Source organism: Toxorhynchites rutilus, chromosome 3 (assembly GCF_029784135.1).
Source record: "Toxorhynchites rutilus septentrionalis strain SRP chromosome 3, ASM2978413v1, whole genome shotgun sequence".
NCBI lineage: Eukaryota > Metazoa > Arthropoda > Insecta > Diptera > Culicidae > Toxorhynchites > Toxorhynchites rutilus.
Genome location: NC_073746.1, coordinates 282,036,266 through 282,060,261, shown reverse-complemented (window position 1 = coordinate 282,060,261; position 23,996 = coordinate 282,036,266). Strand labels below are relative to the sequence as shown.

Sequence of the window (23,996 nt, the reverse complement as noted above, 5' to 3'; positions counted from 1 at the left end):
GAATACCGCAAAACAATTTGACTGATTTGAAAAAAAGGTGACTGAACTCTGTTAGTATACCCTGTATGATGCAAATAGAGGAAAAGCGAAGAAAACAAAGTACAGATAGTAACACATCAGTTTTTCTAATTCAGCTCAAACGAGCGAACCATAAAATTAAAATCTCCGTTGTGTTCATTAACCTGACGTTGTTGCTGCAACTACAGAGATACCATCGTTCGTTGTTTCGTGCTGGTGTTGAGCGAAAATAACGACCTTAGATGGTCGAATGCGTACAAACCGAACGAGTTTATTCAATATCCATGCAAACATCGGGGCTTCTCTGTGGCACGGCGCGTTGTTTTTGATTGGATTCGAGCCAAACCGGACGGCACGAGAAGAACCAGCAATGTGAGGCACTTTCTCTGCCGTACGCGTCGGTGGTTTTATTGATACTGTCAATTAATACATCTATTGATCCATATTTTCCACCACTCACCGTCCGGACAGGTTCAAGTTTGTGCGAACAGGCGCACTTAAGTGTACTCGATCGAGACTTTCCTGCATCCGATGCTAGGGGAAGCTCACCTTCCCAAATAGGTAGAATAAAAGCGAAATCTAGTCTGTTTCACTTTCTTCGGTGATCGGTTCATTCGTTGCATCTGCTGAACACCGGAACGGTTGTAAATGGTATCTGCTGTGACTCAAGACTTGATGTAATTAAAAGTAACATGTGCCACGCGCCCTTACACCCGGAGCAGCTTACCGAGGGAGATAATTTATTGGACAAGTTGTGATAAGATGGCATCAGGTTGATAATTGAAGGTTGATAACAGAGGTAATTATTTCTGTTGGCAACACCCGAGGGTTTTCTTTTAAAATGAGCAATGAGCTTAGAAGTGTGGTTATGATGATGGATATTTTTATTGTGTTATGAACCGTCGCACCGTCGCAGACCACAAATAGTCTAAATACAAAAAAATACTGACTATTGAGAACATTTGAGCTATTTGGAGCACATTTTACTAATATGTTTGTTCACAAAGAAGTATTTGGAATATGTTTTATAGTACCTGAAATAGATCTGCATTCCAGTTCAAGGTCTTGTTTAGCAATTCCATTCAAAAAAGCAACGACAGGTGGAATGTCTTTCATTCGAAACCGTTTTATCCACTGCGCAAATTTTACGACTCGCGGCTCGTCACCATCATCTTCGTAACCAACCTAGGGAGAAGAACTAGACGAGCAGTTTGGCATCATCATCATCGAACCATCATTCCAAGAGAGTTCGGCTTAAAATGAAAGTGATGACCTAGTTCTGGAACCTCGTTAGTATGTTGACACACCGAGTGTGTCAACATACGATATTGACGGTTGACTCTCCGGCAAGTGGCATATTTGCATATTTACTTTGTTGTATTTATATTTTCATTTGCGCGACGAAACTATCACTTCTACGGCATCGTCAAATGATACGATATCATCGAAGCTTATCGGTGTGTTTTCGAGAGTGAAGCGGTGCGTACAAGCTAGTGCTTCCTACAGAAACAAACAGCTGAAGTTATCAGCTTTCTGATTTTTTAAGTATCTTGTTTTTTGACAGTCGAAAGGCAAAGTAGGTAGTACCGAAATATTGCAAATCCACATTAAGCCAATCTAGGTTATGTGAAAGGAAAAAAATCACACCACAAATTGTTAAATATATGGCGTTATACCAAATTAAGAGGGTACTATAGTCTAGAATTTTTCCATATTTTCGAAGTTTTGACAATCCAGAATGTAACATTGGAAAGATTCTTTGCGAAAGCGGCACCTTTACAAATTAAAAACCCATTGGATTTCTTTATGTTTCGGACAACCAATAGGGTTGAAATGATGCACATCAGGGAACTGTTTGTTTTGGACTATCTATTTCACCAGCTTGTAACTTTTCCGAATTAGAATTTCTTTTTTCGTTTGGTTATATTTGTATTCTAGAAAGATTATTGCACAAATAATAATGAATAATAATAATAATAATAATGAATATCAAACATATTATTTGTTCTATTTGTTCGAAAAAAAAACTTTCAGAATTCGTGCCTCTACACTAGAAAACCCTACACTAGAATGACTACGTCTTGGATACTTCCTTAGGCTATCACCCTATTACAGGTACTTGCTGGTTCGCTGACTTGGTTATCCGGCGTAGATTTTGATCCGGATCGTTGTTGCGTTGTCTTCGTAACTCAGCTATCCTGCGGATATTCGGAACGGATCGTCACTGCGTTGTATTCGGTGATTAACTCCTTTCCTTCGGATGGGCAATGGTCCTCGTACTTAGCTTACTCTTTATATTACTCTGGCGGCTAGATTCGATCAATTGGTGTTAGCCGAGAATGAAGCCAATTAATGTTGGTTGCACTTTTGAACACTAGTCGAGTTTGCTAACATTGTCCGATACCTTCGTACACAAGCTCTCGTATTTGTATTTAGGGTGAACTCCAAACTAGAGAACGATAGCTAAATGGACGTGATTCGGAGGAATCAACCATGCTTCACAGACTTCTGCACGTTCTGAACCAGCAGACGTGCTTTAGGGTTCATCCAAACACGGTTTTTTTTTCTTCCCGACGAGCTTGCTCTCATTAGACCATCGTTTCCAGATCTCGACAGGCTGTATGGCATATCTACATTCTGTCAAACATATACCTAGACTTTATAATTTTAAATCATCCCGCTGAACTTTTTTCTATTTTTTTAATGTTGGTACCAGAGATGCCAACCTTCCTGATTTTTCAGGATTTCGCAGACTTTTTGACTCATTCTCTGATATCCTGACAAACACTCAATTTTGCCTGATTTTTCTGAAGTTATCCAGATTATTCCTGATTTTTATGCTTTTCACTTTATCTGAATGAAAATTATCCGTAATAAATATACAAAGTTTTACTGGTTGAAAATGACAACTGTCATAATAATCTTCATAAAAAAACTCTCTGGTCCGAACTTGTATAATGTTTAATTCTTTCATTCATTCGATTCTGATGAAGAAATGAAACGGAAGGTTTCGGTTATGACCAGAGCTTGGAAATATCTGTATCACATCAATCTTTTCAGCTGAATTTCCGACCACATTCGATCATTATACCATTGCATTTGGGATACCGAAAATGAACCAACGCCGAACCTCACAATCACAGCAAGCCCCTCACAGTTGATTCATCCAGTTTTTTTCATTCTCTTTTTCTTTCTGTTCTGCGTTCACGGAATGTGAGCAAAAGAAAATATCCCTAGTTTTGTCATTCATTGATATTAATGTACCAGTTCATTCACAATAAGCATCGTTCTTGGACACTGACAAAACGGAGAAATTCGTTGAGGAAGATAACGAAGTACAGAATGCTCATAATAGTGACAAGAAATTAAATTGTTCAAGCATGCAAGGTTTCCATCTAAATTAAAATGCTTCCATTTTACATGGTGAATATGCAATTCCAATTCCACTTGTCAGAAATGCTTCAAAAGACTCCAGTTCCGATGTAAAAAAACACCGTCTTGACTCAAATTCCAAACATTTGATTTTTGACTCAAATTCCGTACTTACGAACATCAAATGGTGGTGTCCAAGAAACGACCGCAATGGGAATATTTCGAGCTTCCTTTTGCAAACGGATTAAACTATGCTATAGAATTAGCGGATGAAATTGCCAACATCCAGCTTTGACTGACACGGCTGCATTCGCTACTCGGGTCTATTCTGCAGAATGCCTCCTCGCCGTCCAAACCTATGCAATCCTTAGCTGTGTGTGTGCATGCAGATCTTGCTCTTTTGTTGGCATTTCCGCTTGCACCACCGATTTGCGTTGCCCTTTCGGAGTAACAAGAAAGGCACTGACTCAATGAGAAAATCACACACATATCGGGATATTGAAAATGAACCATCACAACATTCCTGAAAATTCAATGGCAATGAATAAAAGTGAATGAATTCTCATGACTCGAGCTTTGAGGAAAGCTCAGATAGCACAGAATGAATATGAATGAACACAGTTGTAAATTTTTTTGCCGTCGAATGAATGACAGCAGCATCGACAAGCAAAATAAACGCGTTACACTGATAAAAATATATTTTCAATATTACTTAACAAGCTCAATATTTCCAAGCCCTGGTTATGACACACAATTGGTCAAAAAGCCTGGATGGATTGCATCTACATTGTATTTGTGGAATGACTCGTTTCATAAACGCACCGAAAATTTTTGGAGTCTGGCTGGAAAGTGGTATCCCATCAGCTCAATTAACCGGATATTGCACCTACAGATTATTACAAGTTCAGGTCTCAGCAAAATTTACTCTACGACTTCAACTTCATTCAGTTTTAATAGTCATTTAGTTCAGCTTCCTCAAAAAAGTTATAGATTTTTCGGTCCGTGAGACCGTTTGTGCGAGTATAGGAGTTTTAAGAACGAGAACTTCGACTCTATGGACAGCATAAAAAATAGATTGAACAGTTTTCGACGAGTAAGCAAACTTATTCTGGAAGGATAGAATTTTTGAGCTGCGTGGCGAAAGATTGTGAAAAAAATGATGCTTTCGTTTTCCCAAAAACCGACGTGAACTTTCCGGACAACCCAATATGATCTATCCTGATTTCTTCCTGATTTTTGTTTTCATTTATACTGATTTTTGAAAATAATAGTTGGCAACCCTTGTTGGTACTACTGTCAGTGGTCTTAATTTCAATTTTGAACGCGATTTAGTTTGTTTGAAACGTCATTAAGAACAAACTTACTTTTTTCTGCTCGGCGATTTTTGATATGGATAATTCTATTGGTCAAAGATATTGTGTGTTGCGAATGAATGAATTATACATCGGAGTACAGTAGAACTCCGATTATCCGCGGAATATTCTGGCAAGGCCACCGCGCATAACGGAAATCGCGAATAACACGATAAAGAACTAAACATGAGGTGCAAACAAGAAATGAAAATATTTCAACATGAAAACTATGTTTTATCAATATAAAAATCATCTATCCATTCTATCCAGGTCGTGTACACCAGTGGTCAGATAATGTGATAGCCTTGACCAAAACGAAAGAGCAAATACCTACCTCTCACTGATAAATTTCGGGAAGCTCTATAGAATTACTATGGAACACGTTTCCGCGGATTATCGGGGTTCTATTGGTTCATGTTTTGGGCATGAGAAAAGTCGAAGCACGACTAGTACTAAAAGAATGTACTTTCCTCAGCTCACGGAGAACTGGGAAATGCTTCACGTTAAAGGATTACGCGCCAATTCGTCAATGGGATTAACTTATGTGTTGAAGAAATTGGACTGATTCGAATGACGATGAAAAACGATGCGTTGCTCGAACTGCCAGCTTCACACTGGAGCGAAGAAGATGGACATCGTAAGGCATTTTGTGTTCGCCGGATATAGTCGCTCCGCCGTTCACAACATCCCCTCCTTTCTAGGAAAAGATGAGAGCATCGAACGGAAGCCTGGTTCCGGTTGTCCGACAGTGCTACACGAGCGTAAAGTGCAGCAGAAGCTGTTAAGGAAGGCCGAGCAACGTGATCTCTTTGTTCCGCGAAGACCGCAACAATAAAAAAAAACATAAATAAACTATAGATCGTGTGGTAAGATACGAATTGCAGTATAACTTAAAATCCTACAATCTATTTAATACTTACCAAAATCTCCTCATCACCTACCTACATGTAAGGCATTACATGCTGCCAATTCAAAAAAAAAGAATCCTTGTGGAAATTAACAATCTCAACAATTAATCCTTACAACAAATCTGGAGCTCTTTGGTCCAAATAATGACAAAAAAGGGTTGAACATGCATAGGGAAGAGAGAGAAAGTGGATAGAGAGATGAGAAGGAAGAGAGAGAGAGAGAGAGAGAGAGAGAGAAGTAAAGAAGGATTCGAGGCGTAAAGGCAGATTTGGAAGGCGCGAGGCGGTCTTTTCTCACGGACCATCGAAGAATACATACCGATCGAAGAAAAGGAAACTTTCAAATCCCTCTCTCTTTCCCTATCGCAAAATCAAATACTTTCCTGGATTCAACCTGTTCCTGCTCGGCCGCAACGTCCACTAATATACTAACCTGGAAAGAAAAAATATACAATAAAATTTAAAAAATACTTCCGTTCTGTTGTTATCACGATCATATTCTCAATTAAATTCATTATCATTATCTTCCGTAGTATTCGTGTGTCCACCTCGTTCAAAGGTAAGAGCCGACCCTGAGATAATTAAATAATTCAGTACCACTGAGCTATCCAGAAGTTAGAAACATTTTGTTTTGAAAATTTTCCGATTTCCTCCGTACACACTTGTAATTTCTTAGCTCCTCCTCCAGCTCCTGGTATCTCTTCGTACGAGGGTCACTATTTATATTTCGGGAATAGGAACAAAAACAAATAGTTAAGCTGCGAATATATTTTTATTGTTTTTCAAAGTACTCGCCACGATGATCGATACACTTTTGCATGCGCTTAAACCAATTTCAGCATTTATTCCAATCGACACGAGCCTTTTTTTTGAGCGATTGTCAAATTATGTGGGATCCAACGTGAACATAATTTTCGCACAACTAAGTGTTCATGTAAAATCGCATATATGCTGGTGGAACTAATGCTTAGGGATGCCTCAATCTCACAATAGGTTACATGACGATCTTGCTTAATCATTTCGTGCACAGCATCGATGTTTTCTGGCACTACAGTCAATTTTGGACGACCTTCACGAAACTCGTCGGACAGCGAACTACGACCACGATTGAATTCACTATACCAGCGATACACAGTGGTTTTTGATGGAGCTTCATCGCCAAAAGACAAATTAAGTTGATTGACGCACTCTTGTTGTGATAATCCACGTTGAAATTCATAAAAAATCATCGCAAGAAAATGTTCACGATTCAGTTCCATTTTTTTGCCGAGACCAAACTTTCAACTAAATATAAAATAAACAAATAGCGTCCGTATGACAAAATGTTCTGAGTACGTATATCGTCAAAAATGTCAAACATTACGATGGAACCGTCAGATGGACTCACATGACACCAGTGTTGCCAATTCCCGAAATATAAATAGTGACCCTCGTATAACGCTCATAGACACATTTCTGGTGGATGCCTACCCAAGCTGGGATCAAAATTTTCGTTTTTACTCCGGACCAGGAACAGGAGTTTGTCGATAACCTGCTTGATCTTGAGAACTGTCTGGCTTTTGAATCGAGGAAAAATGGAAAAATCCATTCAATAGGAAAAACATAAGTGCTGGCTGAAATTTCTAGACAGGAATCCGAACCACTCGTTCTGCAAATCAGAGACTACATCGACAGCAACAGCGTTATGGGCCTCAATAAGCCATTAGTGAACAGTTTTTTTTTTGCAGTTGAAATAAGTTTTTTTTTATTATTCAAAATCTTAGCAATCCAATTAATAGTCACCGGTGATTGACACCGAGTTTTCGCTCAGGTTGCGTCAGTCACCGGTGACTGACAGTACAACATATGATAATAAAGGTAACTAATATAAGCATATAAGCTTATAAGCATATTTCCTTTCGAACAAAAATACTTTCCACTACGATAAGAAGCGATGGCCCCTTATACGTTTAAAAATTTCCATAGAGTCGCTATAAAACCGTGGCACTCAACGTGTTAAATATAATTTGCAACTTTCGCCCCTCTCCCCAGTTGATATGTTCTTAAAGTGTATATGCAGCCATTTCATGTCAAACCGATATAGTGGTTCTTAGATTTTTGTCAAAAGTGGTAATTTTGTTCTTTATCGCAAAAAATTGGACCCGCATTTTTATTATTTTTTCGTTAGGGTGCCCATTTCTATTTTGGGGTGGTCCGAAATATCATTTTTTTCCGCTTTTTCCCAAAAATTACTTTTTTCAAAAATTTATAACATTTGAACCACTGATCAACATATCAAATTGAAGTTAATAAGCTAGCCTTTTGTTGTTCATAGTAGTCGTTTTTTATTGGTTTTGTGGCTTTGGACTGGAAGGTATTTTTTATATTTTATTTTGAAAGCTGAGAATTGTTTACATAACATATCTCGATATCAGAGATGCTATTATTTTCGTGTTAGAGTTATTATTTTGCAAATTTAACATGTTTTAAGTCTTCGTTCAATATTCCTATGTGACTAGACTAGACCTATGCAACTAGAAACTAACCCCCTTATTCCACGCGGGGAATGACGTGAGATGGCTCAAGTTTTTTTTTTCAAAGAAGGCTAGCTTATTAGCTTTTTAGCATTTTTGGATAAAAGGGAAAAAATGAATTTTCGGACCACCGGTTAAGTTTGAAAAATCATATCTCAAAACGAAAAAATAGCATCTCTGATATCGAGATATGTTATGTAGAAAATCCTCAGCATTCAAGAAAAAAAAACATAGCGCAATATTTTTCAATGAAAAGCTAGTTCATTGGTTTTAATTTAATATGTCGATTATCTGAACCATCAAAAGTTATGAAGGGGGTCTACGTAGCCACATTGGTTGCGCGTTCGCTTAGTAAGCGATCGATCGTGAGTTCAAAACTCAGGGCCCTCATTGACCATCTTTGTGTTGTTACAGAATAACTACGTCCACGCAACAATCATCAGCGATGGAGATCGATCCACGGTCGAAATAAGATCGATTCATCCATACAACTGCTCTGCTCTGCAAGACACATCGGGCTGCTGTTCTATAAATAACTCAACAATGATCAATCAACTGTCTCCGCTGTCCGGTCTAACTGGATAATGGAACAACAGAACGAAAACTCTTACGCCTATATGGCAACTGTGTAAATGTGTACCATATACAATGGTATAGAAGGGAATACTCTAAACGCCGAAAACATGGCAACTGTGTAATGTGCTAATTACAGATTTGATAAACATGTGACATGTACACGATTGAAATTCGGCTCTGTTACAGCTAAAATGCTAATGAGCCTAAAATAAACAAAAGGGATAAAAAAAAAGTTATGAATTTTTGAAAAAAGTCATTTTTGGGAAAAAGTTGAAAAAAATTATTTTTCGGACCACCCTAAAATAGAAATGGGCACCCTAACGAAAAAATGAAAAAATACGGGTCTGATTTATTTATTCATCTATTTATTTAAAACTTATATCAACAGGTTCAATTATAACCCTAATGGCTAAACTACACTATTAGACTTAAAAACTAACACGAGAATTCGTAAGCGTGGAGTTAAATCGTCTTTATAGTGTTGTGCGCGACAAACTAAAATCGAACACGGAGCTGCATCGGTTGAATTCACGACACATGCTCGACATCGCTTCATTATAGCCGTAGTTTGTACGAGAAAACGGTATCCGGAGATAGTTGTGAGACCGCAGGCTCCGCCGTTGAATGTTAAAATTCACAATCGACGTGGGATAATATCAGATCCGATATGAAACAGGCTTTAGAAATATTACGGCGATCATGCCACAAATCGAGTCCTATGAGCTTACAGCGGTGCTCATAGCTTGGTAGATCATTGGGATTACTCCAAGGTAATCTACGTAAGGCAAACTTGATAAACTTGCGGTGAACAGTATCCATGTGTTGAATGCTGTTTTGGTAGTATGGTGACCAGATAATTGATGCATACTCAATAATCGAGCGAACCAATTGCTTTTATGCAATGGATGTCCGTGAATTGCTTAATTGAGCGAAACACAAATCCGAGTGTTTAAGTTGCTTTTGATACAATATATGCGATATGATCACGAAACGTAAGCTTAGAATCGAGCATGACTCCTAAGTCCTTAACGCAGTCTACCCGCTCTAGTGTCATATCTTCAATACTACAGTCGTAACGAACGACAGAGCATTCACGAGAAAAGGATATCGCAGAGCACTAAATTGGGTTCAGAATCATTCTGTTCGTTCAACACCGAGAACTAAAAGCGTCAATTTGTGGCTGGAGAAATACTGCGTCGGCTTCACCATCAATCAAATGGTACAATTTGAAGTCATCTGCATATGATAATTTTTTGCATTCCAGAATGGTATTGATGTCGTTCAGATATATCAGAAAACAAATGGCCCAAGATGACTTCCTTGAGGTATACCTGATGTCATACGGAAAAGCTCAGAAGTGAAGTCGCCTTTTTTTACAACCATGTATCGATCCAGCAGATAAGACTGCAGCCAACTCAAAAAAGAACCGCTGAATCCAAGACGCTAGAATTTGGCAATTGTAATCTGGTGATTGATTGTGTCGAAGGCTACGGAAAAATCTGTATATATCGCATCTATTTGATAGTGCGATTGTAGAGCCCGCGCAATGAATGAAGTGTAAATGACCAAATTCGTAGATGTGGATCTTTTGGAAAGGAATCTATGTTGCTGCTCGGCAATGTAACTTTTACAGGTATGTGATATGTAATCCAAAATGATGATTTCGAATAGTTTGTAAAGAGCACATAAGCGAGCAATTTCGCTATAGTTTCCACTTGCTTTTTGTTGCCTTTTTTGAAAACTGGAAAACTGGACAAAGGAGTTTTTCCATGTTTTCGGGAAAATTCCATACTGAATGGACCGACAGAATATGAGACTCAGCGGTTGAGACAGGCCTGTAGAACACCTTTTCAAGACAGCAGATGGAATGCCATCAGGTCCAGGATACCTAAAATTTTGGCAAGCACTCTCCGCGATTTCAGAGTTAGTCCTATGTGATGATCTGATCGACGATAACTGAGGTACATTATTAGTTGCAGCGATGATATTTTGCGATAAAGAACAAAACTACCACGTTTGAACCACTATATCGGTTTGACATGGAATGGCTGTATGAATAATCTCTTAGTACTTTGAAATTATTGTAACAAGTTTCTCTAAAGGTTTCGGTTTTACCTGCATTCCCATTTAATTCGCCTCAGAACACCAGTTTTTGCATTCTATCAAAATTCGAGTTCATCTCAAAAAATTATCAACAGATACTGTAGAATGGTTCATGAATAGTTGAAGAGAGGTCCTGTAACGATCTGAAATCGAAGAAGCATGGGAGGTTCTGGAAATATGTGGAAATCCTAAAAGTGTCGGTTTTACCTTGATTTCCCTATACATTTTTGAAGTCTTAAAATAAACTCTTAAACTAGCAGAGACTGATTTTAAGTCTTCCATGTCGATGTATACCATTACTTGCTACATCATGATATACTTTTATACATTTAATTAAATGTTTGAGAAATCAATCTCTCTATCTATTTTACTTATCACACGAATGTGTACCTAGGGCAATACCATACGAGAATTACAATTGCACTATCCTCGATCGTCGTATATGGTATACGTGTTTTAACTCTCCGATTATGTTGCCATCAATCAATTGAGACGGTCTCAGGATAGCGGCATCTCGAGAATGAACAGGTGCAGGCACTATTTAATCAAACTCGACGTCTGTCATGTCCTGTGAAGGCGGTTGATATACTGCGCGGCTTCAAGTAACTATCGAGCAATTCCAAGACAAATTACCTGGCCGCTGGTCCCTTGGCCAGGACATGACCGCATTATTGTATAGCACTACAAAAATATTGTAATTGTGAGACTTTTGTATTCAATGCACAATTTAAATCACCACTTCAAAGGGACGAAGTTATCAAACTCCAGCTTCATCTTGCTGCAGTTGGTCGATTGAAATTTCTGTTCGATTCAGAAGCCAGTGGTTAAGAGCGGAGCCAACGAACGGACCCAAAGCATGATTGACTGTTTGACTTTGATTTCTCGATCTCCTTTCGCTTCGATGCATGTGAGAATGGGCAGACAAACGGCAAACAAGTGGTGGCGTTGAGCTAAATGGTGCATGCAATCAGCCAGCGGAAAAAATAGCATTCATATCTTGATATCGATAGAGACAAGAATGGCGCATCCAAGAGGTGCGTTTCACAGCTTGAGGCTGAAATGTTCCGATTGATGGAAAGCCACGGAAAGGCAACGCCAGGAGACACAAATTGAAACATGTTTTCGGCTACTGGTGAAGAGGCGCAGATAAGCTGTGGATTGACGATGGTGTAACACGCGAACAATTTGGAGCGGATTTATCGCGCTCATTTATTTCCATTTTTTCTGCATTAGTTCCCATTATTATTATGTTTGATGCTTTCCCGAGAGGTTTGCATGTTTTCGGAAAGTGAAAGCTTTCTCGAATAATTAGAAATTTTATGACAAATCCAATGGCAGCAACGAGAAACAGTCAAATCTTTGCTGCAGAGAAATCCACCTGATCATTGGTTGCCTAAGTATAAAATATATTATTCAACCATTGCTATTGGTATACGTGGAAACTACTCTGTATGCATTGTTATTTTTTACCCTGTTAGTGAAATGCTCTACCGAACACTTATTACACGATGCGTGTCAAACAAGCGTCATGTGATGCGAACTGTTTTGTTTTGATTTTTCGTGTTAACATCATTGCCAGGAAAAGTCTAACACGCTTAAGATTATATACACTTTAGAAATTATAGATAATCTTTCATTTTTCTGAATGAGCTCGATATTGTTATTCGTAATAAACGGTTATGAAACTTTCTTGTAACTTCCCAATACTCCATCATTAAATTAATTTATATTTTCCCCGTCCGATCTCATCATCAGTAGCATCAATTTGCGATGTAACACTATCTTCAACGCTTTCTGCTTCTGCTCCGCTACACGTAATCAGCAACAAATTGGGAAGGTTGTAATGGTGGATTACGCTAGTTTTTTTCATGGTTATCGTTCCGGGTTTGGCACCAGCTGCCATATGAAAAACCTTCTCAAAATTACACCCTAACTTATCGCACGTTACGAAATGAGAGTATACAGTTTTTTATTCGCCTCTTTGTTGATGACGCAAGTGTTAAGGTCTTTTTTCTGAATACATTTGTATTTATTTTTCATATTTGAAATAGTCTATTCACAATTCAATAGCACATTGTAATTCGTGACGTAGCAGAAAAGGGTTGATTATACTCTACAATTGATTTCAGTTTTGTTTTAAGACCATGTAAGGTACACCGGGGCAAGTTGAAATTCGGGTTAAGTTAAAACGGAAACCAAAACTTTTACTAGGAATGATGGATTGACGTAATATATTTTTTCAGTAAACATTACCTTTCAACCTACCTTATGATAGCAATTACCATCACACCAAAATGGTTAAATTCTGCTCCACAACTTTATGAGTGCAGAGGGTTGTGAAGGATCTTTGATTTTGAGAGAATGGCATTCTCAAGTTTCATTTCTTATGGATTTGTCTGTTACAGAAATTCAAATAGAAAGCAATTCTAGTAAGGCTTCGTATCAGCTATCTGATTTACCGCTTACTGGTTATGTAAAAGATAATTAAAAATAAAACAATTAGAACATCAATTTCGTTTTTATATTATTCTCGCATTCCCATTGATAAAACATTTAAACATTTGAGGATTCATTGAGGTCGACGATCTTATTCAGATAAAAATCGGTGAGGCATCAGTCCAAGAACTCAGCTTCCAACGGTATAACAGTCGATATCGGCATTTTCTCAATCGATTCGCAAAGGTATTTTGCGAGGACATCATGTCTCGTAGGTTCTGCTGCACACATTGTTCTCACCATGAACTGAACTGAAATCAATAGCTTTGTGCTAACGTTTGTTTCTTTTGCTTGGAGTTTCGCGTTCACCCCCGGCAACCAGAACAGTATTCAGCGCATAAGATGCTTCGCCGGAATTATACAATAAAAAAAATTTGTTGTTTAAGCCGTCGAGTATTACTGTAGCTGTAGTTATAATTTACCTTCTTTTGCGGATGTGTTTTCAAAAACTTTGTTGCTTAAAAGTACGACCATGATGGAATTGCAGTCGGAGCTGATCCTGAACTTAAGCTTTTGATAGCGCATTTATTCCGCGAATATATTTCTCGCGGAGGCTGTTCTATCTTCTTTTCATCGCCATTTCACTGCAAAAGAGGACCATATAAAAAGATGTCTTAATATTTAAATAATGTTTAGCAACTTACTTCCTTGTTTCAGTGCTTTTAATACATCAGTCCATTTTTTTTTCCTTTGCGTGGCTGTTTTTATACAGTCGATGTTCCTTCGACCATAGGCACTCGTTTGTTTCCACTAATTCAATGAAATTTGTTTCAAACTTGATTGTCAACAAATCTGAAAACGTAGAAAAATCTTTTTCTTGTTGTGTCCACGACATCGATTGAATGTTTTTAAAAACAACGTATTGGCATATTTAACGCAATCAGTTTAGAACAAAAATCAGCGTTTAGTACAAAGGAGCAAATGGCGCGACGCATCATTGTGAACGATCATATGGGAACACACATATTCAAAATGAACTGTCAAAGCACGCTTGTAGCGATGCGTCGTATAACGCGACATTCTGGTCTCACCTTAAGAATTAGGGCCTTACCGTCGAGCGGTAGTAATTCGTTTCGATCAATGTGATTTGTTTGGTTTTGGTTTTGTTTTTATATATTTGAGAGTATGCCTGGCCTGTGGCATATATCCAAGATAACTCCATCTTTCTAAAAGTAAATATCTTTTGCACCATCATCCACAATAACTGATTCCTACTAATGACAGTAGTGAATCAATTTTTCTCAACATTTAACCTGTCTACACCGGTCGTTGTTACTCTCTTTTCAGTAACTTTCCAATAGATACCATCCGCATGCACCCTCGTGCAACATGTGGTGCCATTTGCGTCAGTTAAGTCATTTGCGAGGGGCTTATCAGTTCACAGTTTTCACTTTCTCGCAACCGAACCGGCAGGCAGGGTTTTGCTAGCGTTGAAGAAAAAAAAATAAAAACACTTCCCCGCACAATCAGAGAGCGATAAAAGCGGTGAAACTCGACGGTCGACTACCGCGTGCATATGGTGCTTGTCGAGATCTACGGGTACGGTATCTGTAGGCAAGTGAGTAACTCGAGTACTATACATGCGGTACATGGTACTTTAGAAGCCGACTAGATTGGTACACCGGTTCGACATGTTGACGTACGAGTGAGCTAGTCGATTTGCATACGCCCATTTGTAGGAAGATAGACTGCGCTCTTGTGACGAGAAAAACCACAGTCATTATCACCTAATAACCGCGATAGTAACCACGGAGAAAGGTGGCGGATAACTGGGGTTGTGAGGTGGACTTGGGAACAGGGGACATTAGTATTTATCGCTACTTTTATAGTCGTCCGTCAAAATAAAGCTATGATGAGACGAAAGCTACAACCATTATCCTCGTGTTGTGTAATAATAGGCAGGTGCGCATCCAGTTATAATCGACCAATTGCCAAATTATTCTGAATTTGACGACTAATTTGATGTTGTGCGAAAATTATTTCAATCCCTTCTGAAAGACCACATTTTAACTTAATGCAACGATCTGTTGTACTCCGTGATAAGTAGGGTAATACACTAAACTTCCCAATCATCCCCTCAACCGATCAATCGATGGCCACCACTTATCGTTCGTTCGATCACATTGCAGCGGTCATTTACCTTGGCCTAGTATCTCGAAACGCACCGCGGCCGTATCGCGCCACCAACAACATCCAGTTCCGTTCGGAAGCGATAAAGATGGAATGTGCGCGGTGGCACGGATACTAAGTAAGAGACATTGAGCCAGACTCAGCTACTCGTTGAACACACTAGCGAACTTTATTTCATTCCATTCGCTGCCTTTTTCCTTTCTAGCGGACACTAATCGGTGAATCGGTTTTGTAACCCGCCGTCACTCACCGGCACTGCCGCATTTGGCGAGCTGGAGTGAAGACTCGACACAATCTGCGCGATCGGATAAAGCCCGGCGCGGCGCTCCTGTAGAAATAATACATACAAATCTCAACGCTTGGTTCGGATCGGCCGCGAGACCAAGATGTGGAAAAAGGAAACGAAAGATATTCGGTCAACTTTCTCTTCGCGCGTTTGCTCATGCAGAACTGGCAAGGGAGCAATGAGATTTGCCAGCGGTACCCATTGGTGCCTGTACAGGCGGACAGTCGGGCATTAGCCAAGCTGCAATCACGGTGGAATGGTTTCGAGACGCCAACGCCAGGGCCAACGTTCGCCAGGGATTTGGCCGAGAAGTAAGGCATCATACGCAGCGTCAAGGCCAAGTGGGATTACATGGCAAATAATCAATGGAAACGATTGACAGTGTGTACATTTTCTTTCGGGGAGAGTAAGTGACGTTTATGGTACGTGTTGGTCCGTACAATTCGTTACATGAAGGATTGTCACGCACTTCGTTAGGGAATACAATTGAACATCAAGTCGCTCTGTTTGGTAGTTACTAATGGTTTCGGTTGATGTTTTCAACAAACGATCGAAAGTGAACGTTCCGGGAAAAGACATATTTATTATCCGCCTGCCAGACAGAAAAGCGGTGTTTTGAATGCATTCATTGTTACTCAGCTGGCTGTTATTTGTATATGGGTGGTCGGTTATCTTTCATGCAATTAGTTAGGAAGATGGAACATGTTAATCCAATATGTTTGAACTGAAAAATGTTTTTATTTTAAAAACACTCAAAGCGTCAATCCAATTACAGTAACTTGTCCGGATACACTGTCATAGTCTTTACTAATAGAGTATTTCGTATTTGAACTTTTTTTCAACATTGCTTTTCCTGGATTGTTATTACTACAATGGGCATCCAAACAGATGAACAATAACAGATACATTTGATACTAAGAACAGTCTCTGTGGAATGCCCATACCAGCATGTTCATGCTTCAATCGAGTTTTAGATGCCGTCCGAATACCTCTCATGTCTTCGTGTCCAATAGTGTCTTCGGAAATGTTCCAGTATCAGAAAACGTCTGACGAATTTCATGTCAACTCGACTGGCCATTGACAGCTACATCTCTGATTGCAGTGAAACGTTGTCGGTGGAATAGCAATTTTTTCCTGCATTCCAAAACTCTTTGAAGACATAATAAACCAAAAACTTTTCCAACTATTAAAGACACGAATTACGAATAAGCAACACGGTTTTTTCAAAGGACGATCAACAACAACAAATTTGCTGGAATTTGTCACATTCACTTTGAATGCAATGGATAATGGTAATCAAGTTGAAGCTCTATACACTGACTATAGTAAGGCTTTCGATCGTGTTGATATACCATTACTGCTTCTTAAACTTCAAAAAATAGGGATAGAAGTCAAGCTATTGAAATCATATTTGACTGACCGAACGCAAATAGTAAGGTTTAATGGGAAATTTCAAAACCAATATTTGTTACATCCGGGGTTCCTCAAGGCTCTCATTTGGGGCCACTTTTGTTCATTTTATTTGTTAATGACGTTTGCGTTTTTCTTAATAGTGTTAAGGTACTTATCTACGCAGATGATATGAAGCTGTATATGGAAATAAAGAATGAAGTTGACTCTCAAACATTACAAAATGGAATTAACATAGTTAATAATTGGTGCAGTAAGAGTTTATTACAGCTCAATGTTACGAAATGCACTTTGATGACTTTTACGAGAAGAAGAACACCATTGAACAATGATGTTAAGCTCAACCCATCAACCCATCAGTAGATGTCAACGAGTAAGAGACTTAGGCGTGGTCTTAGATTCAAAACTAACCTTCGTTGACCATTATAATACAATCATCCATAGAGCAAATAATATGTTGAGCTTCATCAAACGCTTTAGTTACCATTTCCACGATCCGTACACAATAAAAACATTGTATATAACATACGTCAGATCAATTCCCGAATACTGTAGAATTGTATGGTCCCCCTACATAACTTCACACGAAGACAGAATTGAATCTGTACAAAAACAATTTCTATTATTTGCACTTCGTAAACTAGGCTGGTCTTCATACCATCTCCCTCCATATGAGGCACGTTGCATACTAATCAATATGAAAAGCTTAAAAGAACGTCGGAACTCTTCCATGATTTTATTAATTATTGACATCATATCACAACGAGTGGACTCAGAAGAAATATTAGGAAACCTAAATTTTTACGCACCGATTAAGCACCTGAGAAACCCTAACATTTTCTACATAGATTACCGAAGAATGAATTATGCCAAATATAGCTCTATTAATCGTATGATGAGCCTCTGTAACGAACACAGTGAAATAATTGATGTAACCATGTCAAGGTCAATGCTCAAAGACTATTTGAATAGAATAAGATATAGTTAAATTTCACTCTAATGTTTGGGCAGCATATTTAGTCTACGCTGGTTTGACGAAATAATTAAATAAATAAATAAATAAAAAATTTGTTGTTAAAATCGTTATTTGAATTAAACGGATAAATAATCCAGCCAGCTCTCTTTAGTTTTTTTTAGTTTTAAGTAAGTAGTTTTAAGTAGTATTAAGAATGTATTAGTTTACAATTTTGATTGACTACAATAAAATAATAATAATAATAAAAACATTGGTTATTCAAGGAACTTTGCATACTTGAAATCTTCATACAAGAATCGACTACTTTACTTTTTTCTTAATTTTTTTTACAAAAAATTCTAACCCAAAAACTATGAAACTATAAACTATAATATCTTTACTAAATTTTAGTCAAAGAATGAAATGTAGAAAATTGTTTGAATTTTCATAAAAAAAACACCAAAAATTAAAACAAATATGCCTGAAAAAATAGTTAAATAGAAATTCATTTTTCTCAAAATGGTTTTTTTTAATTCTCAGAAAAAAAATTATAAATGGTCCATAGAATTATCAGCCAGTGTTGCCACATTTATATCTGTACCAGAGGGATTAAAAATCTTTCTCATCTTTATTTCATAAAAACGTGACCAGTTTTCTGATTTGGTACCCTTAATAAAAGACGTAGTTCTACGTCAAAAAACGATTGAAGCACATCGTTTGCTTGTAAGGTTATTTCAAATTCTCAGTTGTACTCTCTCATTTTGTTTGCTACACGCGGCCTTAGAAGACTATCAACCCAGATTAGTTGGTCACTACACCCAAATTAGCGTGACCAGAAAATATATTCACTTTGGCAAAAGAATGCTTTTTCTTGTGTTTTCAAAAGTGTTGGAATGTTTGTACGTGTGGAGCCAACCTCTCATTCTTTCAGACTGAATCTCAGTTTGGAATTGTACAAAAAAAAATCCAAACGGTGCTAAGCAAGGATTGAACCAAGGCAGGCTGGTTTGGAAGGCTGTACCACACCACCACGCTGTGCACATAACCACTGGCGCTGTTATACAAATGCACGAGGATATTAAACCACATTATAAAATGAAGTTGGATCTTAAAATATACACGGAATGTGTGTTTCCAGGGTCAAACATATTCGACGACGAAACATGAAAAACGACTCCTCTCAGTCGCTTCACTTCGACACTTCGACGGCATTCGCCGTCAACATGTCTTGAATTGACTAGAAATGGTTTGACGAGCGTCAAAAGATGAAATATTCTAACAGATGGTTATTCTAATTCACGTAACGAATGAATACAAATTTGCCTCTTCATTGAACCTGACTTCAATCCACCACCACTACTCTACCTTGACATGAATCTCTTTGCTCGCATACACAATCTTGTTTTAACGTCCGTATAAAGTGAAACGAAAACTTGATTCCTAATGCAGAAAAGTAGTTACACCATTAATGGACGGCTCCATTGTTTATGCACCGTGATCTCAAACATCGATACATGCACGGCCTAAATAGTGTATTACTCTCCGCTTTTTTCATGTAGTGGTAGCCAAAAAAAGGCAAAAAATGATTTCATCATGTCACACATGATGTTTTTAAAATAATAAATACGTTTTTAAACTAAGCTTCTTTGTACTGGAGAGTGTGTGTATCACACAAGCTATGTAATCTACCTGGTACTCCATTTACGTTGATACATGCATACATGATACATAAAGAGAAACGAATTCAGTCTGAAGGAGTAACTTCAATTTGCCGTGAAGTCGCTTCGTTAGAATAACTAGCGACGAGAGGGCCCGAATGACTGTTGATTCATGTTGACGGAGAACGGCTGGAGGAAGCAAAAACTCATTTCCAGTTGAATTCGAAGACCGATGGCTTCATAGTTCCCTGACTATCCCCAGTTGAATATAACTTTGCTTCATGATTCTGTGGACTTTCTAGCACGAAAATAAACGTTCTGCAAATATGTTCAAGATGCGTAGGATAGGGTCACATGGCTTTCATCTGATGATGTCAGCTCATCCATTGCAAAGCCAAAAGACGGCCGAAAGACGATGCTTTGACCCAAGAACCGAATTTCGAATCAATGCATAGAAAAAAATTGAAAACGTTATAACATAAATTCTTTGAAACGAATTCGATTCTCATGCACCAACCTTTGAGAGAGACGAGTAAAAAAACTACATAATTATATTTAAAATATTTTAGGATTTAACTATTTTTATGTTTCTTAAGATATCTCTGCACTTGCTTAACCAAACTTCAATGGCTATATTCCCTTGAATGGATAATAAAACACTGAAGAGCCGTGGGTAGACTTAGGGTTCATTTTCTAATCTATGTGAAATAAGCATTTGAAAAACAGGTATTTTGAAGCGTTGTCACGTCACAAAAATAGAGCTTTTTTTAAGTACCTAACCTAAGTTCAAACATTTTTATTCTTGGGTTTCTCTGAGCAAACAATGAGGGTCAACAACCCACAAAATTTTATTAAGATCGGTCCACAAATAGATGAGTATCAACTGTCTCAAGAAGTTGTTGTCACGTAACGAAACATATACGATTCATTCCAGCGTGACATGACAATGTGTTGACTCACTACAACACTTGTTTTGTATAAATCACACAAAATTAAACGATGTTATACTAAAATTGGGCAAATTTCCTATAAGAATCACCAGTTGAAGTATTTTTCATAGTTATATTGGCTTGTTGTCAGTCCAATACTTTTGTGACGTAACATAACCTGACTTTTTGCTGTTTCGGGCTGTTGAACATTAATGATTAATTTAATTATTTACAGTTCCGTTTCAAAACATACATATGAACTTTGTTCTATGATTTGTCAACAATAGATGAAAGTAGATTCCAGAATATAGAATAGAATATTATTTCGACTTCCGGTTTACTAATGATATAATAGTATTAAAAATATGGAACACTCATACGATATGGGTACTGGGTGCAAGGGTCTAACCAGCAGAAGTCGAACATCGTATTCCGATGGCATTTTTGAATCGAAGATGGTGACTTCCGGATCATTAAAAACGACTCTGAAAGACTGGAAATGGCATGAAATCCCACAATACGATCGAGAACGATAGTGTTAGCATGTACTCATGGTTAAGCGAATAAGAATTTTAAAAAATGAGATTTATAGTGAGCAGACAGGATTTGATCGAGAGGGATATAATGCAACGCCTTGTGGAGACTGTTTTTTCGCACAGAACGTGTTGTCACGTCACACGATGCATGCTGATTTTTGCAAAGTTCTTGCGAGTTTTTGAAAAACTGAGTATACAGTATTCGTTCAAATCATAGAACAAAGTTTATTTCTATGTTTTGAAACGGAACTGAAAATACATCATTAATGTTCAAAAGTCCGAAACCGTGAAAAGACAGGTGTTGTCGCGTTACAAAAGTAATGGGATGGCAACGAGCGAATCCTGTAAAATATTCTCCAACTGAAGATTCTTTTAGGAAATTTTCTCAATTTTACTTTGACATCGTTTACTATATGGAAATCGTTTGATCTATACATGGAAACGAGAACCCCCTGTTTCTAGTGAGTCAAAACGTTGTCACATCACGCTGGAATGGGTCTTTGTGTGTAGTGAGACCATGAGGGTATAAAACATTGGAACAGTAAATACAGAGTGTAACCGAGCGTGGTTAAGTGATAATACAGCATGACAACACACTAGCGTACACCGCCAAAGCCTGTTACACACCCTTACCGGATTCGCACCCACATATTTTAAATCATTTCCGAGATTCTATCACTGGCCGAGTTGGCTTGAAATCTTTCCGTATCTCAGCAGATTCAAACATACCTTCAAACTCAAAAATTCAAAAAATTACTCAAGAGAAAATAATAATTTCACATATAAATTGGATTTGAGCAATTGGATACCAACAAATGATGATTAACATACCATGCGTCAACTGAAATGCCATGAAGTATCAACATATCACTCATCCCAAATAAGACAACGCGTCGTCGCACGCGTGAATGCAAACAATACCCAGCGAAAGGCGTCACAATTGCCATATCCCCCAACAAGAAAGGAAAGATCGATCGTCGTTCGGTGGAGCCGCACACCCATTTCTGTGTGAAAGGTGCAAAATGCGACCTAATATTCAAATCAGATGAGCAAACACCAATCCGCATGCGCAATTACTGGCAGCGCAGTTATCGCAACTCCTGATCGAATCGAGTGCAAATTCCTTTTCAACGAACGCCGTGCCCGTCTGATAGACTTAATTTATCGTGGTTTTTTTTTGTTTGGTTCATTGTTAGCAGATTTACTTTTCAAACGCCAAGCAACCCGAACCCAGACGGCGACATTCGCGGAGCTAGTGGGATGAATTTCACACGAATGTGTCGTAAAATCGAGAAAGTGAAAACGAACGCCATATGCCCACGCGCTTGTCTTCGATCTCCGGTCGAATTCGCCCGATTCAATTTGTCATGCGAATTTGAATCGTGAAAAATAGTTTGTAATTCCTGGTGAAATCAATTTGCATATTTTCCCTCAATTGACGCGTAAATATATGAATATATCTCCGGAAGATAAAACCTCCAAGACATCTCGCTCACCCATATTGTTGTTGGCAACTGATAAGCCTCAAATGTGGGCCAGAAACTTTCAGTCCTTTCTCTGAATCGATTACAATCAGTCGTAAACAATCTCGCCGAATATGGGCCCGGATTGAGCGCGAAAGTCTCCTATTAAATTTATCACCTATATTTGCGAGGGTGAGAAAAGGAAACAAGCCAATTATTATATTTATTTGCGCACAAACTCCCGGTAGGATCGATGAAGGGTATTTTGGCCAGTGAAATGGACACACGCACCAGGAGGCCTATTTAGTATAACACAAAACGCAATGGTAGACCGCATTATGCGTACATGCGAATTGATGATAATTCCGGAAGTGAGCTTGTCACAAATTACACCGATATGATGGTAAGGCGGAATCGAAAAGAAAAGTATCTCGGCGGTGGAAATTTAATTGATAATAAATTTCAATAAAAACATAAATTGATTGTACCGGAATAAGAGTACAGAGTGCAAGTGGAAAGAAAAGAAGTGGAAGAGTAATATAGCGAAATGAAAGGTAAAATAAAAAAAAAATGGAAAAAAATCAGTGAAGGCAAGCGATACTGGATATGCAGGGGAATTCTATTGGAGTAATATAAATGATCGTTTTTGAATTCTACACGCGAATTGGAAAAAAGCGAACAGTTCAATACGATCATAACTGCTTCAAGACCAATAGTTAAAAAATATTTTCATGTTCGTATGGTTACACAAATTTCAAAAACTGCCATCGGTTATTAGTTGCGACCTCAATTAACTTCAGATTATATACTGAACTTACAGCTGTACTAACTTTTCCTGAAACTTGTTGATTATCCGGCTCACGATTAACTAGGTAGCTATGTTAGTTAAACAATTGCTTTGCATGTTAACACATCGGCTGATACATATATGCCGAACCAAAACATATTTCACTCAGGTGCACAAAAATATATTAGATGAAACGGAACTGTAACAGCGTTTCGCTCTAGAACTGTATGCCCCTTTGTCGTAGCGGAACGCAATACGATGCGTTTAATGTGTCAAAGCATTACAGAGCGAAATGTCATTAATGAAAAGAAATTATTAATCTATTGAACAAAATAGATGACTGAGCACGCGAGAATAGTGAAATTAATTAGAAACTTAGCTAGAATATTAGTATAAATATCTCTATTTTTCAAGTGAGTCACTATTTTGATAATTGTATATTTCAAATATTTATATTAATAATGAATTGTACAATGAATTGCGGAATATTTGTATTTACCCTTA

The 23,996-nt window shown here is 38.0% G+C and overlaps 1 long non-coding RNA gene across 1 annotated transcript; it reads right to left on the bottom strand.

The window, feature by feature from the left end:
* Nucleotides 1-13,424: 13,424 nt before the first annotated feature.
* LOC129780150 (uncharacterized) lies at nucleotides 13,425-14,192 on the bottom strand. Its single transcript, XR_008743842.1, has 3 exons — nucleotides 13,983-14,192; nucleotides 13,761-13,922; nucleotides 13,425-13,683 (listed from the first exon to the last, which is right to left on the bottom strand). It is a non-coding gene; the product is annotated as an uncharacterized LOC129780150 (long non-coding RNA).
* Between the last annotated feature and the right edge of the window lie 9,804 nt (nucleotides 14,193-23,996).